Below are 15,208 nucleotides of genomic sequence, written 5' to 3' on the forward strand. Positions count from 1 at the left end.
CTCTCCCCAGTGTTATAACCCCTGACTCACCCCTCAGGAGTGCCAGCACACACCCTCTCCCCAGTGTTATAACCCCTGACTCACCCTCAGGAGTGCCAGCTCCCACCCTCTCCCCAGTCTTATAACCCCTGACTCACCCCTCAGGAGTGCCAGCTCCGACCCTCTCCCCAGTGTTACAACACCTGACTCACCCCTCAGGAGTGCCAGCTCCCACCCTCTCCCCAGTGTTATAACCCCTGACTCACCCTCAGGAGTGCCAGCTCCCACCCTCTCCCCAGTGTTATAACCCCTGACTCACCCCTCAGGAGTGCCAGCTCCCACCCTCTCCCCAGTGTTATAACCCCTGACTCACCCCTCAGGAGTGCCAGCACACACCCTCTCCCCAGTCTTATAACCCCTGACTCACCCCTCAGGAGTGCCAGCTCCGACCCTCTCCCCAGTGTTACAACACCTGACTCACCCCTCAGGAGTGCCAGCTCCCACCCTCTCCCCAGTGTTATAACCCCTGACTCACCCTCAGGAGTGCCAGCTCCCACCCTCTCCCCAGTGTTATAACCCCTGACTCACCCCTCAGGAGTGCCAGCACACACCCTCTCCCCAGTGTTATAACCCCTGACTCACCCTCAGGAGTGCCAGCTCCCACCCTCTCCCCAGTCTTATAACCCCTGACTCACCCTCAGGAGTGCCAGCTCCCACCCTCTCCCCAGTGTTACAACCCCTGACTCATCCCTCAGGAGTGCCAGCTCCCACCCTCTCCCCAGTGTTATAACCCCTGACTCACCCCTCAGGAGTGCCAGCTCCCACCCTCTCCTCAGTGTTACAACCCCTGACTCATCCCTCAGGAGTGCCAGCTCCCACCCTCTCCCCAGTGTTATAACCCCTGACTCACCCCTCAGGAGTGCCAGCTCCCACCCTCTCCCCAGTGTTACAACCCCTGACTCACCCCTCAGGAGTGCCAGCTCCCACCCTCTCCCCAGTGTTATAACCCCTGACTCACCCCTCAGGAGTGCCAGCTCCCACCCTCTCCCCATTGTTATAACCCCTGACTCACCCCTCAGGAGTGCCAGCTCCCACCCTCTCCCCAGTGTTATAACCCCTGACTCACCCCTCAGGAGTGCCAGCTCCCACCCTCTCCCCATTGTTATAACCCCTGACTCACCCCTCAGGAGTGCCAGCTCCCACCCTCTCCCCATTGTTATAACCCCTGACTCACCCTCAGGAGTGCCAGCTCCCACCCTCTCCCCATTGCTATAACCCCTGACTCACCCCTCAGGAGTGCCAGCTCCCACCCTCTCCCCAGTGTTATAACCCCTGACTCACCCTCAGGAGTGCCAGCTCCCACCCTTTCCCCAGTGTTATAACCCCTGACTCACCACTCAGGAGTGCCAGCTCCCACCCTCTCCCCAGTGTTATAACCCCTGACTCACCCTCAGGAGTGCCAGCTCCCACCCTCTCCCCAGTCTTATAACCCCTGACTCACCCCTCAGGAGTGCCAGCTCCGACCCTCTCCCCAGTGTTACAACACCTGACTCACCCCTCAGGAGTGCCAGCTCCTGCCCTCTCCCCAGTGTTATAACCCCTGACTCACCCTCAGGAGTGCCAGCTCCCACCCTTTCCCCAGTGTTATAACCCCTGACTCACCACTCAGGAGTGCCAGCTCCCACCCTCTCCCCAGTGTTATAACCCCTGACTCACCCTCAGGAGTGCCAGCTCCCACCCTCTCCCCAGTCTTATAACCCCTGACTCACCCCTCAGGAGTGCCAGCTCCGACCCTCTCCCCAGTGTTACAACACGTGACTCACCCCTCAGGAGTGCCAGCTCCTGCCCTCTCCCCAGTGTTACAACACCTGACTCACCCCTCAGGAGTGCCAGCTCCCACCCTTTCCCCAGTGTTATAACCCATGACTCACCTCAGGAGTGCCAGCTCCCACCCTCTCCCCAGTGTTATAACCCCTGACTCACCCCTCAGGAGTGCCAGCACACACCCTCTCCCCAGTGTTATAACCCCTGACTCACCCTCAGGAGTGCCAGCTCCCACCCTCTCCCCAGTCTTATAACCCCTGACTCACCCCTCAGGAGTGCCAGCTCCGACCCTCTCCCCAGTGTTACAACACCTGACTCACCCCTCAGGAGTGCCAGCTCCCACCCTCTCCCCAGTGTTATAACCCCTGACTCACCCTCAGGAGTGCCAGCTCCCACCCTCTCCCCAGTGTTATAACCCCTGACTCACCCCTCAGGAGTGCCAGCTCCCACCCTCTCCCCAGTGTTATAACCCCTGACTCACCCCTCAGGAGTGCCAGCACACACCCTCTCCCCAGTCTTATAACCCCTGACTCACCCCTCAGGAGTGCCAGCTCCGACCCTCTCCCCAGTGTTACAACACCTGACTCACCCCTCAGGAGTGCCAGCTCCCACCCTCTCCCCAGTGTTATAACCCCTGACTCACCCTCAGGAGTGCCAGCTCCCACCCTCTCCCCAGTGTTATAACCCCTGACTCACCCCTCAGGAGTGCCAGCACACACCCTCTCCCCAGTGTTATAACCCCTGACTCACCCTCAGGAGTGCCAGCTCCCACCCTCTCCCCAGTCTTATAACCCCTGACTCACCCTCAGGAGTGCCAGCTCCCACCCTCTCCCCAGTGTTACAACCCCTGACTCATCCCTCAGGAGTGCCAGCTCCCACCCTCTCCCCAGTGTTATAACCCCTGACTCACCCCTCAGGAGTGCCAGCTCCCACCCTCTCCTCAGTGTTACAACCCCTGACTCATCCCTCAGGAGTGCCAGCTCCCACCCTCTCCCCAGTGTTATAACCCCTGACTCACCCCTCAGGAGTGCCAGCTCCCACCCTCTCCCCAGTGTTACAACCCCTGACTCACCCCTCAGGAGTGCCAGCTCCCACCCTCTCCCCAGTGTTATAACCCCTGACTCACCCCTCAGGAGTGCCAGCTCCCACCCTCTCCCCATTGTTATAACCCCTGACTCACCCCTCAGGAGTGCCAGCTCCCACCCTCTCCCCAGTGTTATAACCCCTGACTCACCCCTCAGGAGTGCCAGCTCCCACCCTCTCCCCATTGTTATAACCCCTGACTCACCCCTCAGGAGTGCCAGCTCCCACCCTCTCCCCATTGTTATAACCCCTGACTCACCCTCAGGAGTGCCAGCTCCCACCCTCTCCCCATTGCTATAACCCCTGACTCACCCCTCAGGAGTGCCAGCTCCCACCCTCTCCCCAGTGTTATAACCCCTGACTCACCCTCAGGAGTGCCAGCTCCCACCCTTTCCCCAGTGTTATAACCCCTGACTCACCACTCAGGAGTGCCAGCTCCCACCCTCTCCCCAGTGTTATAACCCCTGACTCACCCTCAGGAGTGCCAGCTCCCACCCTCTCCCCAGTCTTATAACCCCTGACTCACCCCTCAGGAGTGCCAGCTCCGACCCTCTCCCCAGTGTTACAACACCTGACTCACCCCTCAGGAGTGCCAGCTCCTGCCCTCTCCCCAGTGTTATAACCCCTGACTCACCCCTCAGGAGTGCCAGCACACACCCTCTCCCCAGTGTTATAACCCCTGACTCACCCTCAGGAGTGCCAGCTCCCACCCTCTCCCCAGTCTTATAACCCCTGACTCACCCCTCAGGAGTGCCAGCTCCCACCCTCTCCCCAGTGTTATAACCCCTGACTCACCCCTCAGGAGTGCCAGCACACACCCTCTCCCCAGTGTTATAACCCCTGACTCACCCCTCAGGAGTGCCAGCTCCCACCCTCTCCCCAGTGTTACAACCCCTGACTCATCCCTCAGGAGTGCCAGCTCCCACCCTCTCCCCAGTGTTATAACCCCTGACTCACCCCTCAGGAGTGCCAGCTCCCACCCTCTCCCCAGTGTTACAACCCCTGACTCACCCCTCAGGAGTGCCAGCTCCCACCCTCTCCCCAGTGTTATAACCCCTGACTCACCCCTCAGGAGTGCCAGCTCCCACCCTCTCCCCAGTGTTACAACACCTGACTCACCCCTCAGGAGTGCCAGCTCCCACCCTCTCTCCAGTGTTATAACCCCTGACTCACCCTCAGGAGTGCCAGCTCCCACCCTCTCCCCAGTGTTATAACCCCTGACTCACCCTCAGGAGTGCCAGCTCCCACCCTCTCCCCAGTGTTATAACCCCTGACTCACCCCTCAGGAGTGCCAGCTCCCACCCTCTCTCCAGTGTTATAACCCCTGACTCACCCCTCAGGAGTGCCAGCTCCCACCCTCTCCCCAGTGTTACAACCCCTGACTCACCCCTCAGGAGTGCCAGCTCCTGCCCTCTCCCCAGTGTTACAACACCTGACTCACCCCTCAGGAGTGCCAGCTCCCACCCTCTCCCCAGTGTTATAACCCCTGACTCACCCTCAGGAGTGCCAGCTCCCACCCTCTCCCCAGTGTCATAACCCCTGACTCACCCTCAGGAGTGCCAGCTCCCGCCCTCTCCCCAGTGTTATAACCCCTGACTCACCCCTCAGGAGTGCCAGCTCCCACCCTCTCCCCATTGTTATAACCCCTGACTCACCCTCAGGAGTGCCAGCTCCCACCCTCTCCCCAGTGTTATAACCCCTGACTCACCCCTCAGGAGTGCCAGCTCCCACCCTCTCCCCAGTGTTATAACCCCTGACTCACCCTAAGGAGTGCCAGCTCCCACCCTCTCCCCAGTCTTATAACCCCTGACTCACCCTCAGGAGTGCCAGCTCCCACCCTCTCCCCAGTGTTATAACCCCTGACTCACCCCTCAGGAGTGCCAGCTCCCACCCTCTCCCCAGTGTTATAACCCCTGACTCACCCTCAGGAGTGCCAGCTCCCACCCTCTCCCCAGTGTTATAACCCCTGACTCACCCCTCAGGAGTGCCAGCTCCCACCCTCTCCCCAGTGTTATAACCCCTGACTCACCCTCAGGAGTGCCAGCTCCCACCCTCTCCCCAGTGTTATAACCCCTGACTCACCCCTCAGGAGTGCCAGCTCCCACCCTCTCCCCAGTGTTATAACCCCTGACTCACCCTCAGGATTGCCAGCTCCCACCCTCTCCCCAGTGTTATAACCCCTGACTCACCCCTCAGGAGTGCCAGCTCCCACCCTCTCCCCAGTGTTATAACCCCTGACTCACCCCTCAGGAGTGCCAGCTCCCACCCTCTCCCCAGTGTTATAACCCCTGACTCACCCCTCAGGAGTGCCAGCTCCCACCCTCTCCCCAGTGTTATAACCCCTGACTCACCCTCAGGAGTGCCAGCTCCCACCCTCTCCCCAGTGTTACAACCCCTGACTCATCCCTCAGGAGTGCCAGCTCCCACCCTCTCCCCAGTGTTATAACCCCTGACTCACCCCTCAGGAGTGCCAGCTCCCACCCTCTCCCCAGTGTTACAACCCCTGACTCATCCCTCAGGAGTGCCAGCTCCCACCCTCTCCCCAGTGTTATAACCCCTGACTCACCCTCAGGAGTGCCAGCTCCCACCCTCTCCCCAGTGTTATAACCCCTGACTCACCCCTCAGGAGTGCCAGCTCCCACCCTCTCCCCATTGTTATAACCCCTGACTCACCCCTCAGGAGTGCCAGCTCCCGCCCTCTCCCCAGTGTTATAACCCCTGACTCACCCCTCAGGAGTGCCAGCTGCCACCCTCTCCCCATTGTTATAACCCCTGACTCACCCCTCAGGAGTGCCAGCTCCCACCCTCTCCCCATTGTTATAACCCCTGACTCACCCTCAGGAGTGCCAGCTCCCACCCTCTCCCCATTGCTATAACCCCTGACTCACCCCTCAGGAGTGCCAGCTCCCACCCTCTCCCCAGTGTTATAACCCCTGACTCACCCTCAGGAGTGCCAGCTCCCACCCTTTCCCCAGTGTTATAACCCCTGACTCACCACTCAGGAGTGCCAGCTCCCACCCTCTCCCCAGTGTTATAACCCCTGACTCACCCTCAGGAGTGCCAGCTCCCACCCTCTCCCCAGTCTTATAACCCCTGACTCACCCCTCAGGAGTGCCAGCTCCGACCCTCTCCCCAGTGTTACAACACGTGACTCACCCCTCAGGAGTGCCAGCTCCTGCCCTCTCCCCAGTGTTACAACACCTGACTCACCCCTCAGGAGTGCCAGCTCCCACCCTTTCCCCAGTGTTATAACCCATGACTCACCTCAGGAGTGCCAGCTCCCACCCTCTCCCCAGTGTTATAACCCCTGACTCACCCCTCAGGAGTGCCAGCACACACCCTCTCCCCAGTGTTATAACCCCTGACTCACCCTCAGGAGTGCCAGCTCCCACCCTCTCCCCAGTCTTATAACCCCTGACTCACCCCTCAGGAGTGCCAGCTCCGACCCTCTCCCCAGTGTTACAACACCTGACTCACCCCTCAGGAGTGCCAGCTCCCACCCTCTCCCCAGTGTTATAACCCCTGACTCACCCTCAGGAGTGCCAGCTCCCACCCTCTCCCCAGTGTTATAACCCCTGACTCACCCCTCAGGAGTGCCAGCTCCCACCCTCTCCCCAGTGTTATAACCCCTGACTCACCCCTCAGGAGTGCCAGCACACACCCTCTCCCCAGTCTTATAACCCCTGACTCACCCCTCAGGAGTGCCAGCTCCGACCCTCTCCCCAGTGTTACAACACCTGACTCACCCCTCAGGAGTGCCAGCTCCCACCCTCTCCCCAGTGTTATAACCCCTGACTCACCCTCAGGAGTGCCAGCTCCCACCCTCTCCCCAGTGTTATAACCCCTGACTCACCCCTCAGGAGTGCCAGCACACACCCTCTCCCCAGTGTTATAACCCCTGACTCACCCTCAGGAGTGCCAGCTCCCACCCTCTCCCCAGTCTTATAACCCCTGACTCACCCTCAGGAGTGCCAGCTCCCACCCTCTCCCCAGTGTTACAACCCCTGACTCATCCCTCAGGAGTGCCAGCTCCCACCCTCTCCCCAGTGTTATAACCCCTGACTCACCCCTCAGGAGTGCCAGCTCCCACCCTCTCCTCAGTGTTACAACCCCTGACTCATCCCTCAGGAGTGCCAGCTCCCACCCTCTCCCCAGTGTTATAACCCCTGACTCACCCCTCAGGAGTGCCAGCTCCCACCCTCTCCCCAGTGTTACAACCCCTGACTCACCCCTCAGGAGTGCCAGCTCCCACCCTCTCCCCAGTGTTATAACCCCTGACTCACCCCTCAGGAGTGCCAGCTCCCACCCTCTCCCCATTGTTATAACCCCTGACTCACCCCTCAGGAGTGCCAGCTCCCACCCTCTCCCCAGTGTTATAACCCCTGACTCACCCCTCAGGAGTGCCAGCTCCCACCCTCTCCCCATTGTTATAACCCCTGACTCACCCCTCAGGAGTGCCAGCTCCCACCCTCTCCCCATTGTTATAACCCCTGACTCACCCTCAGGAGTGCCAGCTCCCACCCTCTCCCCATTGCTATAACCCCTGACTCACCCCTCAGGAGTGCCAGCTCCCACCCTCTCCCCAGTGTTATAACCCCTGACTCACCCTCAGGAGTGCCAGCTCCCACCCTTTCCCCAGTGTTATAACCCCTGACTCACCACTCAGGAGTGCCAGCTCCCACCCTCTCCCCAGTGTTATAACCCCTGACTCACCCTCAGGAGTGCCAGCTCCCACCCTCTCCCCAGTCTTATAACCCCTGACTCACCCCTCAGGAGTGCCAGCTCCGACCCTCTCCCCAGTGTTACAACACCTGACTCACCCCTCAGGAGTGCCAGCTCCTGCCCTCTCCCCAGTGTTATAACCCCTGACTCACCCCTCAGGAGTGCCAGCACACACCCTCTCCCCAGTGTTATAACCCCTGACTCACCCTCAGGAGTGCCAGCTCCCACCCTCTCCCCAGTCTTATAACCCCTGACTCACCCCTCAGGAGTGCCAGCTCCCACCCTCTCCCCAGTGTTATAACCCCTGACTCACCCCTCAGGAGTGCCAGCACACACCCTCTCCCCAGTGTTATAACCCCTGACTCACCCCTCAGGAGTGCCAGCTCCCACCCTCTCCCCAGTGTTACAACCCCTGACTCATCCCTCAGGAGTGCCAGCTCCCACCCTCTCCCCAGTGTTATAACCCCTGACTCACCCCTCAGGAGTGCCAGCTCCCACCCTCTCCCCAGTGTTACAACCCCTGACTCACCCCTCAGGAGTGCCAGCTCCCACCCTCTCCCCAGTGTTATAACCCCTGACTCACCCCTCAGGAGTGCCAGCTCCCACCCTCTCCCCAGTGTTACAACACCTGACTCACCCCTCAGGAGTGCCAGCTCCCACCCTCTCTCCAGTGTTATAACCCCTGACTCACCCTCAGGAGTGCCAGCTCCCACCCTCTCCCCAGTGTTATAACCCCTGACTCACCCTCAGGAGTGCCAGCTCCCACCCTCTCCCCAGTGTTATAACCCCTGACTCACCCCTCAGGAGTGCCAGCTCCCACCCTCTCTCCAGTGTTATAACCCCTGACTCACCCCTCAGGAGTGCCAGCTCCCACCCTCTCCCCAGTGTTACAACCCCTGACTCACCCCTCAGGAGTGCCAGCTCCTGCCCTCTCCCCAGTGTTACAACACCTGACTCACCCCTCAGGAGTGCCAGCTCCCACCCTCTCCCCAGTGTTATAACCCCTGACTCACCCTCAGGAGTGCCAGCTCCCACCCTCTCCCCAGTGTCATAACCCCTGACTCACCCTCAGGAGTGCCAGCTCCCGCCCTCTCCCCAGTGTTATAACCCCTGACTCACCCCTCAGGAGTGCCAGCTCCCACCCTCTCCCCATTGTTATAACCCCTGACTCACCCTCAGGAGTGCCAGCTCCCACCCTCTCCCCAGTGTTATAACCCCTGACTCACCCCTCAGGAGTGCCAGCTCCCACCCTCTCCCCAGTGTTATAACCCCTGACTCACCCTAAGGAGTGCCAGCTCCCACCCTCTCCCCAGTCTTATAACCCCTGACTCACCCTCAGGAGTGCCAGCTCCCACCCTCTCCCCAGTGTTATAACCCCTGACTCACCCCTCAGGAGTGCCAGCTCCCACCCTCTCCCCAGTGTTATAACCCCTGACTCACCCTCAGGAGTGCCAGCTCCCACCCTCTCCCCAGTGTTATAACCCCTGACTCACCCCTCAGGAGTGCCAGCTCCCACCCTCTCCCCAGTGTTATAACCCCTGACTCACCCTCAGGAGTGCCAGCTCCCACCCTCTCCCCAGTGTTATAACCCCTGACTCACCCCTCAGGAGTGCCAGCTCCCACCCTCTCCCCAGTGTTATAACCCCTGACTCACCCTCAGGATTGCCAGCTCCCACCCTCTCCCCAGTGTTATAACCCCTGACTCACCCCTCAGGAGTGCCAGCTCCCACCCTCTCCCCAGTGTTATAACCCCTGACTCACCCCTCAGGAGTGCCAGCTCCCACCCTCTCCCCAGTGTTATAACCCCTGACTCACCCCTCAGGAGTGCCAGCTCCCACCCTCTCCCCAGTGTTATAACCCCTGACTCACCCCTCAGGAGTGCCAGCTCCCACCCTCTCCCCAGTGTTATAACCCCTGACTCACCCCTCAGGAGTGCCAGCTCCCACCCTCTCCCCAGTGTTATAACCCCTGACTCACCCTCAGGAGTGCCAGCTCCCACCCTCTCCCCAGTGTTATAACCCCCGACTCACCCCTCAGGAGTGCCAGCACACACCCTCTCCCCAGTGTTATAACCCCCGACTCACCCCTCAGGAGTGCCAGCTCCCACCCTCTCCCCAGTGTTATAACCCCTGACTCACCCTTCAGGAGTGCCAGCTCCCACCCTCTCCCCAGTGTTATAACCCCTGACTCACCCCTCAGGAGTGCCAGCTCCCACCCTCTCCCCAGTGTTATAACCCCTGACTCACCCTCAGGAGTGCCAGCTCCCACCCTCTCCCCATTGTTATAACCCCTGACTCACCCTCAGGAGTGCCAGCTCCCACCCTCTCCCCAGTGTTATAACCCCTGACTCACCCTCAGGAGTGCCAGCTCCCACCCTTTCCCCAGTGTTATAACCCCTGACTCACCCCTCAGGAGTGCCAGCTCCCACCCTCTCCCCAGTGTTATAACCCCTGACTCACCCTCAGGAGTGCCAGCTCCCACCCTCTCCCCAGTCTTATAACCCCTGACTCACCCCTCAGGAGTGCCAGCTCCGACCCTCTCCCCAGTGTTACAACACCTGACTCACCCTTCAGGAGTGCCAGCTCCTGCCCTCTCCCCAGTGTTATAACCCATGACTCACCCTCAGGAGTGCCAGCTCCCACCCTCTCCCCAGTGTTATAACCCCTGACTCACCCCTCAGGAGTGCCAGCACACACCCTCTCCCCAGTGTTATAACCCCTGACTCACCCTCAGGAGTGCCAGCTCCCACCCTCTCCCCAGTCTTATAACCCCTGACTCACCCCTCAGGTGTGCCAGCTCCGACCCTCTCCCCAGTGTTACAACACCTGACTCACCCCTCAGGAGTGCCAGCTCCCACCCTCTCCCCAGTGTTATAACCCCTGACTCACCCCTCAGGAGTGCCAGCACACACCCTCTCCCCAGTGTTATAACCCCTGACTCACCCTCAGGAGTGCCAGCTCCCACCCTCTCCCCAGTCTTATAACCCCTGACTCACCCTCAGGAGTGCCAGCTCCCACCCTCTCCCCAGTGTTACAACCCCTGACTCATCCCTCAGGAGTGCCAGCTCCCACCCTCTCCCCAGTGTTATAACCCCTGACTCACCCCTCAGGAGTGCCAGCTCCCACCCTCTCCCCAGTGTTACAACCCCTGACTCATCCCTCAGGAGTGCCAGCTCCCACCCTCTCCCCAGTGTTATAACCCCTGACTCACCCCTCAGGAGTGCCAGCTCCCACCCTCTCCCCAGTGTTACAACCCCTGACTCACCCCTCAGGAGTGCCAGCTCCCACCCTCTCCCCAGTGTTATAACCCCTGACTCACCCCTCAGGAGTGCCAGCTCCCACCCTCTCCCCATTGTTATAACCCCTGACTCACCCCTCAGGAGTGCCAGCTCCCACCCTCTCCCCAGTGTTATAACCCCTGACTCACCCCTCAGGAGTGCCAGCTCCCACCCTCTCCCCATTGTTATAACCCCTGACTCACCCCTCAGGAGTGCCAGCTCCCACCCTCTCCCCATTGTTATAACCCCTGACTCACCCTCAGGAGTGCCAGCTCCCACCCTCTCCCCATTGCTATAACCCCTGACTCACCCCTCAGGAGTGCCAGCTCCCACCCTCTCCCCAGTGTTATAACCCCTGACTCACCCTCAGGAGTGCCAGCTCCCACCCTTTCCCCAGTGTTATAACCCCTGACTCACCACTCAGGAGTGCCAGCTCCCACCCTCTCCCCAGTGTTATTACCCCTGACTCACCCTCAGGAGTGCCAGCTCCCACCCTCTCCCCAGTCTTATAACCCCTGACTCACCCCTCAGGAGTGCCAGCTCCGACCCTCTCCCCAGTGTTACAACACCTGACTCACCCCTCAGGAGTGCCAGCTCCTGCCCTCTCCCCAGTGTTATAACCCATGACTCACCTCAGGAGTGCCAGCTCCCACCCTCTCCCCAGTGTTATAACCCCTGACTCACCCCTCAGGAGTGCCAGCACACACCCTCTCCCCAGTGTTATAACCCCTGACTCACCCTCAGGAGTGCCAGCTCCCACCCTCTCCCCAGTCTTATAACCCCTGACTCACCCCTCAGGAGTGCCAGCTCCGACCTTCTCCCCAGTGTTACAACACCTGACTCACCCCTCAGGAGTGCCAGCTCCCACCCTCTCCCCAGTCTTATAACCCCTGACTCACCCTCAGGAGTGCCAGCTCCCACCCTCTCCCCAGTGTTATAACCCCTGACTCACCCCTCAGGAGTGCCAGCACACACCCTCTCCCCAGTGTTATAACCCCTGACTCACCCTCAGGAGTGCCAGCTCCCACCCTCTCCCCAGTCTTATAACCCCTGACTCACCCTCAGGAGTGCCAGCTCCCACCCTCTCCCCAGTGTTACAACCCCTGACTCATCCCTCAGGAGTGCCAGCTCCCACCCTCTCCCCAGTGTTATAACCCCTGACTCACCCCTCAGGAGTGCCAGCTCCCACCCTCTCCCCAGTGTTACAACCCATGACTCACCCCTCAGGAGTGCCAGCTCCCACCCTCTCCCCAGTGTTATAACCCCTGACTCACCCCTCAGGAGTGCCAGCTCCCACCCTCTCCCCAGTGTTACAACCCCTGACTCATCCCTCAGGAGTGCCAGCTCCCACCCTCTCCCCAGTGTTATAACCCCTGACTCACCCCTCAGGAGTGCCAGTTCCCACCCTCTCCCCAGTGTTACAACCCCTGACTCACCCCTCAGGAGTGCCAGCTCCCACCCTCTCCCCAGTGTTATAACCCCTGACTCACCCCTCAGGAGTGCCAGCTCCCACCCTCTCCCCAGTGTTACAACACCTGACTCACCCCTCAGGAGTGCCAGCTCCCACCCTCTCTCCAGTGTTATAACCCCTGACTCACCCTCAGGAGTGCCAGCTCCCACCCTCTCCCCAGTGTTATAACCCCTGACTCACCCTCAGGAGTGCCAGCTCCCACCCTCTCCCCAGTGTTGTAACCCCTGACTCACCCCTCAGGAGTGCCAGCTCCCACCCTCTCTCCAGTGTTATAACCCCTGACTCACCCCTCAGGAGTGCCAGCTCCCACCCTCTCCCCAGTGTTACAACCCCTGACTCACCCCTCAGGAGTGCCAGCTCCTGCCCTCTCCCCAGTGTTACAACACCTGACTCACCCCTCAGGAGTGCCAGCTCCCACCCTCTCCCCAGTGTTATAACCCCTGACTCACCCTCAGGAGTGCCAGCTCCCACCCTCTCCCCAGTGTCATAACCCCTGACTCACCCTCAGGAGTGCCAGCTCCCGCCCTCTCCCCAGTGTTATAACCCCTGACTCACCCCTCAGGAGTGCCAGCTCCCACCCTCTCCCCAGTGTTATAACCCCTGACTCACCCTCAGGAGTGCCAGCTCCCACCCTCTCCCCAGTGTTATAACCCCTGACTCACCCCTCAGGAGTGCCAGCTCCCACCCTCTCCCCAGTGTTATAACCCCTGACTCACCCTAAGGAGTGCCAGCTCCCACCCTCTCCCCAGTGTTATAACCCCTGACTCACCCTCAGGAGTGCCAGCTCCCACCCTCTCCCCAGTGTTATAACCCCTGACTCACCCCTCAGGAGTGCCAGCTCCCACCCTCTCCCCAGTGTTATAACCCCTGACTCACCCTCAGGAGTGCCAGCTCCCACCCTCTCCCCAGTGTTATAACCCCTGACTCACCCCTCAGGAGTGCCAGCTCCCACCCTCTCCCCAGTGTTATAACCCCTGACTCACCCTCAGGAGTGCCAGCTCCCACCCTCTCCCCAGTGTTATAACCCCTGACTCACCCCTCAGGAGTGCCAGCTCCCACCCTCTCCCCAGTGTTATAACCCCTGACTCACCCTCAGGATTGCCAGCTCCCACCCTCTCCCCAGTGTTATAACCCCTGACTCACCCCTCAGGAGTGCCAGCTCCCACCCTCTCCCCAGTGTTATAACCCCTGACTCACCCCTCAGGAGTGCCAGCTCCCACCCTCTCCCCAGTGTTATAACCCCTGACTCACCCCTCAGGAGTGCCAGCTCCCACCCTCTCCCCAGTGTTATAACCCCTGACTCACCCCTCAGGAGTGCCAGCTCCCACCCTCTCCCCAGTGTTATAACCCCTGACTCACCCCTCAGGAGTGCCAGCTCCCACCCTCTCCCCAGTGTTATAACCCCTGACTCACCCTCAGGAGTGCCAGCTCCCACCCTCTCCCCAGTGTTATAACCCCCGACTCACCCCTCAGGAGTGCCAGCACACACCCTCTCCCCAGTGTTATAACCCCCGACTCACCCCTCAGGAGTGCCAGCTCCCACCCTCTCCCCAGTGTTATAACCCCTGACTCACCCTTCAGGAGTGCCAGCTCCCACCCTCTCCCCAGTGTTATAACCCCTGACTCACCCCTCAGGAGTGCCAGCTCCCACCCTCTCCCCAGTGTTATAACCCCTGACTCACCCTCAGGAGTGCCAGCTCCCACCCTCTCCCCAGTGTTATAACACCCGACTCACCCTTCAGGAGTGCCAGCTCCCACCCTCTCCCCAGTGTAACAACCCCTGACTCACCCCTCAGGAGTGCCAGCTCCCACCCTCTCCCCAGTGTAACAACCCCTGACTCACCCCTCAGGAGTGCCAGCTCCCACCCTCTCCCCAGTGTAACAACCCCTGACTCACCCCTCAGGAGTGCCAGCTCCCACCCTCTCCCCAGTGTTATAACCCCTGACTCACCCTCAGGAGTGCCAGCTCCTGCCCTTTCCCCAGTGTTATAACCCCTGACTCACCCCTCAGGAGTGCCAGCTCCCACCCTCTCCCCAGTGTTACAACCCCCAACTCACCCCTCAGGAGTGCCAGCTCCCACCCTCTCCCCAGTGTTACAACACCTGACTCACCCTCAGGAGTGCCAGCTCCTGCCCTCTCCCCAGTGTTACAACCCCTGACTCACCCCTCAGGAGTGCCAGCTCCCACCCTCTCCCCAGTGTTACAACCCCCAACTCACCCCTCAGGAGTGCCAGCTCCCACCCTCTCCCCAGTGTTACAACCCCCGACTCACCCCTCAGGAGTGCCAGCTCCCACCCTCTCCCCAGTGTTATAACCCCCGACTCACCCTCAGGAGTGCCAGCTCCCACCCTCTCCCCAGTCTTATAACCCCTGACTCACCCTCAGGAGTGCCAGCTCCCACCCTCTCCCCAGTGTTATAACCCCTGACTCACCCCTCAGGAGTGCCAGCTCCCGCCCTCTCCCCAGTGTTACAACCCCCGACTCACCCCTCAGGAGTGCCAGCTCCCACCCTCTCCCCAGTGTTATAACCCCTGACTCACCCTCAGGATTGCCAGCTCCCACCTTCTCCCCAGTGTTACAACCCCCGACTCACCCCTCAGGAGTGCCAGCTCCCACCCTCTCCCCAGTGTTATAACCCCTGACTCACCCTCAGGAGTGCCAGCTCCCACCCTCTCCCCAGTGTTATAACCCCCAACTCACCCCTCAGGAGTGTATGCTCCCACCCTCTCCCCAGTGTTATAACCCCTGACTCACCCTCAGGAGTGCCAGCTCCTGCCCTCTCCCCAGTGTTATAACCCCTGACTCACCCCTCAGGAGTGCCAGCTCCCGCCCTCTCCCCAGTGTTACAACC

At 60.6% G+C, this 15,208-nt stretch overlaps 1 protein-coding gene across 3 annotated transcripts in view; it reads right to left on the minus strand.

The window, feature by feature from the left end:
• ankrd52a (ankyrin repeat domain 52a) overlaps positions 1-15,208 on the minus strand; it is a 70,963-nt gene that overhangs the window by 10,448 nt on the left and 45,307 nt on the right. The gene's annotated exons all lie outside the window — the stretch shown is intronic.

Source organism: Heptranchias perlo, chromosome X, assembly GCF_035084215.1.
Source record: "Heptranchias perlo isolate sHepPer1 chromosome X, sHepPer1.hap1, whole genome shotgun sequence".
NCBI lineage: Eukaryota > Metazoa > Chordata > Chondrichthyes > Hexanchiformes > Hexanchidae > Heptranchias > Heptranchias perlo.